Source organism: Danio rerio, chromosome 13 (assembly GCF_049306965.1).
Source record: "Danio rerio strain Tuebingen ecotype United States chromosome 13, GRCz12tu, whole genome shotgun sequence".
Lineage (NCBI taxonomy): Eukaryota > Metazoa > Chordata > Actinopteri > Cypriniformes > Danionidae > Danio > Danio rerio.
In genome coordinates, this window is record NC_133188.1 from 39,079,498 (window position 1) to 39,090,206 (window position 10,709).

The 10,709-nt window shown below is 36.4% G+C and overlaps 1 long non-coding RNA gene across 1 annotated transcript; it reads left to right on the top strand.

Moving 5' to 3' along the window:
• Positions 1-7,239, top strand: LOC141377035 (uncharacterized). The gene is made up of 2 exons (XR_012388832.1): positions 1-3,410; positions 3,662-7,239. It is a non-coding gene; the product is annotated as an uncharacterized lncRNA (long non-coding RNA).
• The last annotated feature ends 3,470 nt before the right edge of the window (positions 7,240-10,709 follow it).

A 10,709-nucleotide genomic window follows, 5' to 3' on the forward strand; every position in this document is an offset into this window, starting at 1 on the left:
CTTGACTCTAATATATCCAAAACATTTAACAGCAATTTTGAACCAGACTTCATGAGTGTATTGCGCATATTTAACAAATAATGCCTCATTTGCATATGTAAATTTAATATTTTTTATTTTGGAATTGGGAATCTAAAAGACTTGAGGAATCCCAATCAACTTGGGAAAGTATGTTGATAACTACTGGTTATTTTAGTACCTTAAAGCAGTGTTTCTCAACCACGTTCCTGGAGGACCACCAGCTCTGCACATTTTCTGTGTCTCCCTAACCAAACAAACCTGATTCAGATCATCAGCTCATTAGCGGAGACTGAAAGACCTGTAATGGGTGTGACAGACAAAGGAGACATCCAAAACATGCAGTGTTGGTGATCCTCCAAGAACGTGGTTGAGAAACACTGCTTTAAGGTACTAAAATAACTAATAGCTATCAATACTTTCCCAAGTTGCTCAAAAATATTATGTGTACATATGCAAATGAGGCATTATTTGTTAAATATGCGCACTCACAGCACATAAAGTCTGGTTCAAAATTGTTGTTAAATGTTTTGTATACATTAGAGTCAAGTTTTGTCTTTGTTAATTGTCAAATATGTCAAGAATTCTAATGTGTCGAAAATATTAAGCAATAATTTTGAACCTGAGTGTCTTCGATTCTGAGACTTTTGTGTTAGGAATGTATGCGAATTAGACCAAATGTAATTAAATAATGGCTCATTTGCAATCAGTCTCATCAAAAGGATGTATGGGCTGTTTCTCTTTATCAAGTACGCAAAGTTCGGACTTGCGTTTTTGGAAGTTCAGACTTAACAAGTTCAGACTTGGAAGAACGAACTCCCGAGGACGCAAGGACACAAGTCAGGTACTTCTTTAAATGGAACGACAGTGTACTTTATAATGTCACTTACCTCACCATGGTTTCATCGGTTTCACTGTACATTAACAATAAAATGATTTAATTATATACAGCACGACCCTGTAATTAATATTATAAGTCTACATTTTTGGATTTAAGAAACTTTACACAAAAAATCATATAAATGTGAGGTAAAATTAGTTATTATACACAGACACGTGTCTTTGATCATCAGATTTAATAAACTACAATGTTAATTATACAAGTATATACAGAATAAGAAATATAAGAAATAAAGATTACGTCAAACAATTTGGTAAACAAAGACAAAAATCGTACAACACGGTAACACAATTAAAGACAATTATAAAAGGTAACAAAATAATACTGACAAAATAATACACCTGAGAACAAATAATAGATTTATATGACCAAAAACTGTCCGCTAGATGTTCACAAGATTTTCTTTGTTTTAATTTCCAAAATCAATCCTTTTGCACTTAACAAGTTTACAATGATAATTGTAATGTGTAGGATGCTGGATCCAAATGCAGGATTTATTATGAGAATGGTCAGACAAGCAATGGTCAACAAACAGATGTGCACGGGCAAATCCAGAGTCGTGGTCATACAACATGCGGATGGTCAAAAAGCAGGTAGCAAACAATGTAAATAAACAAAACAACAAAGCAAGGGTCTAACAAGACAAGGCGAGGCAAGGAAAATGCATCGCAATGTTTACAGATAAACAAGACTCAGCAAAGATGTGTGTGTGTGTGCACACTGTATTTAAAGCCCTTGTGATCAGTCCAAAATAATCCTCCAGTTTTGTGTGTGAGTGCACGTGTAATCAAAGTGATACAGGAACCGGTGTGTGCATATGCATGACGGAATTTTAGTCAAGGTTAAGGTGCGTTTTCATCATTGATCTGAAGTCACTAGATTGCTGGTGATCATACTAATAATTAAGCTTGTTAAGTTTTTTATGATTTATGGAGGAACTATAACGCTTTGTTTCATTATTTCATCTTCATTTACAAGCAGCAGAGTATTTACAGCTACTGTATATTTCTCTCCATTTACATCCCCTCAATTTGTGTCCTCTGGCAGCATTGTTGCAAACTACTGTTACACCTAATTACATTTTCTTAAACCATTAGTCCCAAGGCAGCATCACACACAGAGGTAGTGGTCATTTTGAACTGTGACTCACTGTATATAACCATAGATGTATATTCTATATTCTAAATAAAAGTCCAAAACACAGATTTCACACTTATTCCAAAAGAAATATTTTGGCTTTCTTAAAAAACCTTTGTTTGTTTAAAAATAAAGAACATTTTATTAATCGGAAGAACCATTTTGTCCTCAGTGAAGAGCCTTGTTTTTGGATGAAAAGATTCCATTGATGTTCAGTCATTAAAGTATTGATGCCAGCGAGTCAAGAGCCTTTATTTTATTAGTTGCTCAAAAATTAGTTGAGAATGACTCAAGGATGAGTAAATGATGATAAAATTGTCATGTTTGGATCAACTTTCCCTGTAACTTCACATTATTTCCAGGATTAAATGAAAACCGATGCAGCTTTGAATGTGGTCTCTGACTTTTAGACCTCACTGTAAGAGAAAACAGTCAGACCCTTAGACTCTTTATTGCTCTTTTCAAATAATAGCATGTTAGTTTAGGGTGGTTTTACACTGAGTTGTGTGAGGTTTGGTCATCGAGCTCCCAGAGTTCATGACGCTCGCTCTGAAGATTTCTACTTTTCTTCTTCTTGCTCTTCATATTGTCCATACGATGCAGGAAAGTGTACGGACAGTGTTTGTAAAATGCAGCTGCGAGATGTTTCTTGTAACTGAAGTCATTTGATTGTGTGAATTCTGCCAGAAAATATTTTTTAAACTTGTCAGAGTCTCTCCAACAACATACAAGTTTTACTACTTGCTGTTTCGGTCCAATTCTGTGAGAAGAGGAAAAAAAACACACTGAACTTTAAGAAGAAGCTGCAAATTGACTGTTCAAAATGGAAGTTTTAGTTGTGACAAAGCAGAGTATGACTTTTAAAGTAATCCATATATTTTGTTCTTTTTGTTCTTTTTTACTCATACAGACATATAATTAGGAAAAATGTGTTTTCTTTTCTTTCTGTTAAAGTACTAAAGTACTGTTAATGTGTGTCAAGGTAATTTCAGTTAACTATAAAACTTATTCTGTTCTATTAAAAAAAAAAATATTCACGCTAATTTTAAATTAATTTCAGCTCGTTGACAAGGAAGTGAGTGAATTTAAAAACCTAGGTGTCGTTACAGACTCAAAGCTTAAGTTTGTTGCCCATATTACGAAAATGTCTAAGACAATTAAAAGAAATTTAATCTGCTTTTATATGATAAGACTAAATATTTTACTCTTAAAGCTGCGCAAATGTTTGTGCATGCTATGATATTATCACATTTGTCTTATTGTGCAATAATCTGAGCTCAAGCTACTAAGTCAGTTGTTAAGCCTGTAATGTCACTTTACAAACAAACTTTAAAAGTAATGAATCAGAAAACAAGTAAAATGGCATCATTTTCATTAAAATATAACTATATAAATATAAGTTTTGATGGTTTTTAAAGTTTTCATTTTTAAAAACCAGGTTTCTTGCCCCTATAAGGTAGTCTGTCAGTTGATACATAAATTCAGCAGTGATGGGGCAAAGAGTAGAGAGGGAGCAAGTGGGAACCACTATGGGTCAGTCATCCTTTTCATTGAAAGGGTTATATCTATGGAAAGCCATGCCTGTTGATTTAAAGTTACAATCAGAACTTTCGTTTTTTTTACTGTAAAGCTGAAAGAATGGTTAAATGGTATTATTCTTTCAGGTTGGTCAGGTTTACATTTCTCTTTAGCATGCAGAGTGACTTACATTTTATGTTTGTGGCTCTGTATATACTGTACATGTTTGTTGTATTGTATTTTTTTTTATGTAAAGCCTAACCAGGCATGAGGGCTGCAAATTAACTTATAACCCTATGTACGCGACATCGGTTGTCTTTCTGTCAAGTGTATTGCCCCTGTTAAATAAACAAGCAAAAAATTAAATAAAATCTCATTTTACTTTAACAAGTTTATCTTGTTATACTAAATTAACTAAAACAAAATAATAGTAAAGCTATGTAGCCTTGTTTAAAAATAACTAAAGATTTTGAATATACAGTATATGTATGGTAAATTTTTAGTACGTGTAAATTAAATATAGTTCTTCAGTGATTTTTACAGTATATGTAATTTATATATGCTGTACAGTTGAAGTTATTAGCCCCCCTGAATTATCCGCCCCTCTGTTTTTTTCCCCCCCACTTTTGTTTAACGGAGAGCGGGTTTTTTCAACACAATTCTTAGCATAATAGTTTTAATAACTCATCACTGATTTATTTTATCTTTGCCATGATGACAGTACATAATATTTTACTATATATTTTTCAAGACACTTCTATACCTGGGAATTTACTCTTCAGAAATACCAAAAAAGGATGCATATCTTCTTAACACATCACTGACAACTAGCAAAAAGGCAATTAAAAAGAAATGGCTCAAAGCCAATCCTCCATCTGTAGGTGAATAGTATGATATTGTAAAAGAGGTCTAAGACATGGAAGTACTGATATTTTCCTTGAGATAACAAGCCTATAAAATTTCTGCATACTGGGGTAAATGTTTGAGAAGAAATGTATTTGTGTTTTAATTTTATAGTGGTGCTTTTATTATATACATATATATCTGGAGCCTGTTGATTTTTGATATGTAACCTTTATCAAAATTTTATATAGCAACATTTTATCAACGATAAATACGAGTGTAAATAAGAAGGTATTTGGTGATCTTTGACACTTGTATTGTATGTTTGTTTTGTTTCTATCTTCCTTTAAAAATAGGTGTTTTTTTAATTGTTGTTGTTTTGTTTGTTTGGTTCTGAACTGTTTTGAAAAAGGAAAAAAAGTCTTCTATACAGCTTAAAGTGACATATAAAGGCTTAACTGAGTTAATTAGGTTAACTAGGCAGGTTAGGGTAATTAGGCAAGTTATTGTATAACAGTGGTATGTGTTGTAGACTATCGGAACAAAAATAGCTTAAAGGCTTAAATTTTGACCTTAAAATGGTTTTTAAAAAATTAAAAACTGCTTTTACTCTAGCCGAAAAAAACAAATAAGACTTTCTCTAGAAGAAAAAACTTTATTAGACATACTGTGAAAACTTCCTTGCTCAGTTAAACACGATTTGTGAAATATTTAAAGAAAGAAAGAAAAAATTAAAACGGGCTAATAATTCTGACTTCAACTGTATATATAAATTAACCAACATGTGATAATGCAGCAGATCAGTTAGATTGTGAATAATTTCCAACCATAACGTATCTGACATGAATACCATCATTTAAGCTGAACAGCAAGGGAAGTCATGTGGACTTTCGCAATGGTGATTCAAAGTCTAAAAACGAGACAGAAGAGCACGTCTGCGTTGCGTTTGAGAGGTAGACCTGAAGAGCTTTTTTAATGACGTGATAAAGAGAAGAAAAAAGAGGAAATAGAGCTGAGAGGTGCTTCCCATTCAGCCTGTTATAGTAATGCAGCATTGCAGCACCTTCTGTGCCCAGGGACCCAGGGCCAGAGCTCCTCCTCCACAAACTCACTCACTTTCCGCTCTTTTTCTGTTTTAAAGAGGTTTGGAACAATCCAGCTCACATCCACTTCATTCTGCTGTTGTTTTATGTCAGTAAAGTGTTTTGTCTGTCTTCAGGCGTGCTTTTGTTTCTGTGCAAGAAAAAGGATATCGACAACTGGATGGCGTTTGGATGCATATTCGGCATCATAGGTCACAAGTGTGACCAATCAGCTGGACTCCTTTGTGTCATACAGCATATAATTGAAAAAACGCTCAACAGCTGCTCCTCTATTGGATAATTAACCATTTAGAGGCATTTGCTTATTTGGTGTTTGCAAAAAATGCTCAATTATGATCTGCAATGTGATGTATAGGCTGCAAGTAGAATCAAAGATTCTTTGAAATTCCATGCTATTTTCCTGCTTGTTTCAGTCATTAGTGCAATCTACATTTTCCACTTTTGTGAAACAATGAGTGCATTTATAAGCATGTTCACCATTTGGGGCGACACGGTGGCTCTGTGGTTAGCACTGTCACCTCACAGCAAGAAGGTCGCTGGTTTGAGTTCCGGCTGGACCAGGTGACATTTCTGTGTGGAGTTTGCATGTTCTCTCCATGTTCGCTTGGGTTTCCTCCGGGTGCTCTGGTTTCCCCCACGGTCCAAACACATGCGGTATAGGTGAATTGAGTAAACTAAATTGGCCGTAGTGTATGAGTGTGCGTGAATGAGTGCTTATTGATGTTTCCTATTACTGGGTTGTGGCTGGAAGGGCATCCGCTTTTGCAAAACATATGCTGGATAAGTTGGTGGTTCATTCCGCTGTGGCGACCCCTGACAAATCAGTGACTAAGTCGAATGAAAATGAATGAATTATACAAATGTTTCCAGAATGTATGTTCATATGTCCTGTTCTCTTTTATGTTCTCTTTACGTTTAAAAGAGGAACTTTCCTGTAACGTCCTGGAAGATGTATTTTGGTTACCAAAAAATCCTACAGAGAACATGCAAACTCCTCACAGATATGCCACATGGCCTAGCTGGGACTTGAACCAGAACAATCTTGCTGTGCGGCGACAGAGCTAACCACTGAGCCACAGAAATTGGCTTTACAAATAATGTGAAACAATATTTACATAAAACAGCTGATCTTGTGCCTCACTGACCCATAAGGCAGTGGCTTTTGAAGCAGCGTTTTCCCTACAGACACATCACAAACAAACAATCAAAAAACAATTAGTCATGTGCAGCTACAGTAAATATAGAGCTTTGGTAAGAACTAATGGAATACTGGCTTTCTACAGTAAAGTCTTACTAGAAATTAGAGCAAAAGTGGAAAAACATACGTTTTCACATAACGACTCCCAAGCAGAGTTTGTTTACAGGCGTCATCTTTATTTTTAGCTTAACTACCAGAAATGGGATAGATAGGATATCATTTTTTATGTATGTAATGTGTGTATTTTAAGTGTTGTGGGACCTCTGGAAGACTAGCAGTGCCTTAGTCAAAATCCAAAAATGCTGCCTTCAAATGTGTTGAAGTTTTCTCAGCAGACAGGAAGTTAAGCTAAGTTTAGGATTCAGATGTGTCTTCATTAGATTTGTGGCGATAATAATTTGATTCAGATTTTTAAAATGCATCTCTCTATGCTTCCTTTAATTAATTCAGTTAATAGAATTTAACAGCAGAGGGCACTCTAATGACTTTTTAAGGCATAGCTATTTTTTCTAGGCAATTTTTTTACACTCAAATGCTTATATAAAGAAGAGTGCAAATGCGCTGACTGGCGATGCATTCCAATATATATCAAGAGATATATGACCCCCAATAGAGCACTTTGGAGTAAAAAAAAAAATCATGGCCACCATATTAAAGTGTTGAGCTCCAAAGTGTTTAAAACTGGCCACTTCGAAGGGGCCTTTGGAAACAAGGATTTTAAAAGATACAACTGATGGATGTGTTTGGGTGCTCTGTGTTGGTCTCAGATAAATAGTCTACCAAAATGTGTATATTTTATACAAGCTGAAGCTGATTGGTCAATTCTTGTCACATGACTCGCAGTGCGCTGGATTTATTCAACTGGGTGCGTCTGGTCTGGAAGGCGCGAGTGCATCACGTACCTTCATTGGAAACATTGAACTTGTGCGAATTCTAGAAAAGACGTGATATGTCTATGGCCCCTAAAAGGCCGCCATTAATTGGGATCTCCATCTGTTGATTTTCTTGCATAGCCATGGTGGATTTACCTAATTTGTTGACAAATGGGTTTCGAATCCATTCCTTGTGCAGTTTGTGGTTCCTGACTGTTTCTGCTTAGCTAAGAAACTTTCCAAAGATGTCTGTTTCTTACTCATTTTGCTGCTTGTGGGTTAAATTTGGGCGCTCAAGTGACTGAGATGTAACTGAGAGAAAACGGTAATTTTTAAAAATAGAAGATCGTTCAGACTCAGATAATAAATAAAACAGAAATAATTTATGATTTCATGTGCGGCCCGGTTCCAGTTGATCCACAGAGCGGTAGCAGACCGTGACCTGGTGGTTGAGGACTGCTGCACTAATCCCTAAAGATGGACCCTCCAAAGGAATTAGGGCATAGGAATGAGCCTTTCCAAATTGAACCCAGCAACAGTCTTGTAAGCTTTTATGTCATGAGATTATTATAAAAACAGCTCACTGTTAAGACACGCTTTACTTATGGTATAATGATTATATTAGGTTCAAGTGGCATCTATAAGGAACTAGAAGCAAGCAACGTATGTATGTTTGTAAACATGCAGCTCCATCTGCTGTTTAAAACTAAGCTCAGATTCAAGAGAGAATTTGCATTTTGAAAATTAAAGAATCGTTTTTACATACGATTTTGCCACAGCTCTATTACTGATGTCTTCCCACCTTGGAATTTGTCCTTAGTAAGAAGCATTTTACAGCTTTTGAACCCATCCATAGTCTATACATGTTGAATTTATTTCACCTTAATGTTTCCCACATCCTGCGATATCCCTTCTGCTGTCCTACGACAGAACAGTAACCTGGTTGTCACCCTCATTGAACAAGAATGTAATTTGCTGAAATGCTCATGGTGTATAGTTTTATGACGCACTGTGTGATTTTGACTGATGGATACTGAGCTGTGTGAAATTCCGGGGTCTGTTTATCAGTGTTTTGCTAAGGTTTCTCCAGCTCTGCTCTGATTCTCATCTCTTCAACATCATCATAATGGAACATTCCACCTCCTGCTGGGTTCTTCAGAACTTACATAACCTGCTATCAAATCACACGTATTCTATTGAATGCCACAGATTCTGAAGATGAAACAACGGTAATAAAGTGGAATAAAGGAGTCTGGCTTGCATAACCTCAGCACAGCCCTGCCTTGATTGAAGAAAATCCGTGAGGTTTTTGTTCCTGAAAGAAATATGTTTAAGATGCCTGAGATAAATGAAATACATTTATTCAAATATGAAACCAGTATGTGTGGATGATGTACTGTAAATCAGTTCTGTGATCACATAGTCAATATTTTTGTAAATTCATGATATAAAAATCCTCAATCATGCAATAATATTAACATTTTTAAAAAACTGTTGAGCTCTCTCTTGAATTTTTTTTTTAACTTTCCCTCGCGGTACTTGTCGATATCGATCTTGTGCCCATATTAAGCATTAGATGGAGTTTACCACCTGTTTTGGGCTGCATTCTCAACTCACTTTTCAGCTTTGTTCAAATCCACATTAATGCAAATATTTAAGCCAGTGGCATGGCAGCAACTGCGTTATTTAGGCAGGTTGATGTGCTGGTCAGATGAGAATTACTTGTTCAGCTGATAGAATTTGGTGTGAAAAAAAATGAAAGCATGGATCTATATTGTATTGCTTTAATGGTTCATGCTGCTGGTGGTGAATTGGTGTGGGGGCACTTTGGGCATTATAGCTTTATTTAAATGGTCCAGTCTAGCTGTGTGGCAATGGCTTCTTCCACAGAATAATGGGCCATGGTTTTTAACATGACAGGTTGTTCATTTTACTGAAAATGGCCTCTGCAGTCACTAGATCTCAAGTATGCTGGAATGTGAGAGCCACAAAATGGACGTGTATCTGACAAATCTGCAGCAAATGTGCGATGCTTTCCTTTTAATATGGACCAAAATCTATGATGTTTTAAGAGTTGACACTTAGCTGATGATTTATTATAAAGTTTGTTTGGCATTCTGTCCCTGGAGAGAGCCCTGAGCGCATAAGATCCTCGAGCCCAGGGCTCCCTCCCATTGTAGGGCAAGAGGGGAGTCTGAGCTTAGGTAGGTCACGAAAACTCCCCTGCTGTAGTAGCAAATGAACAGATAGTGATTGCTCTTAAGATATAACTTCTTACTAGGATTGTGTCTATGATGCCGATTTGGATTTAGTCAATTGACTTAAGTTGTGTGTTTTTGCACGGTGGGAGAAAACCAGGGGGAAACCCACGTGAGGATGGGGAGAACATGTAAACTCCACTGTTGGCTGTCGGATGGCTTGGTGAGAACTAGAACATGTGGCGTTCTTGCTGTGAGGCAACAGTGATAACCACTGGGCCATGTGCCACCCATCTAAGAAAGGAGGAGGAGCTGGAGTGGAAGGGGGGATTCTTCAAAACGAACATGGCTGTTAAATGTAACTTAGGGTATTTATAGTGGCTTAGGAATCGTCTGATTGGTGAATCATGAATTGGCTAATGCATGACTAGCTATGTTCAGTCATAAGCACGTGATCCTCTTGAAATTTGTTTATAAATAAACCCCACTTGTTGAATCTATGCCACAAAGACTTAAAGCAGTTCTCAAGGCAAAGGTGGCTGAAATGCTACACTGGAAAGTTGTTCACAATAAAGCAGTCATGCTTAAATTCTGGGTGAAAGATGGCGTCTTGAGTGGTCAAGAAAAGACCTACTTAAAGATGCTATGGGAAGGGATGACAGCATTAAAGGGGTTAGTTCACCCAAAATTAAAATTACGTTAATAATTATTCACTGTTGTATTATTTGACCCTCCGTAGGACAGCAGGGGTCCAGAAAAAAGTCCATAAAGACACCTCAAAACAGTCCATGTGTCTCCAGTGGTTCAATTCATTCATTCATGCAAACTCCACACAGAAATGCCAACTGACCCAGCTGTAGGCCATAAGGTGAAGTAACTTTTTGTTTCTTTCCGTTCCCATATATTAGGCACTACACTCTT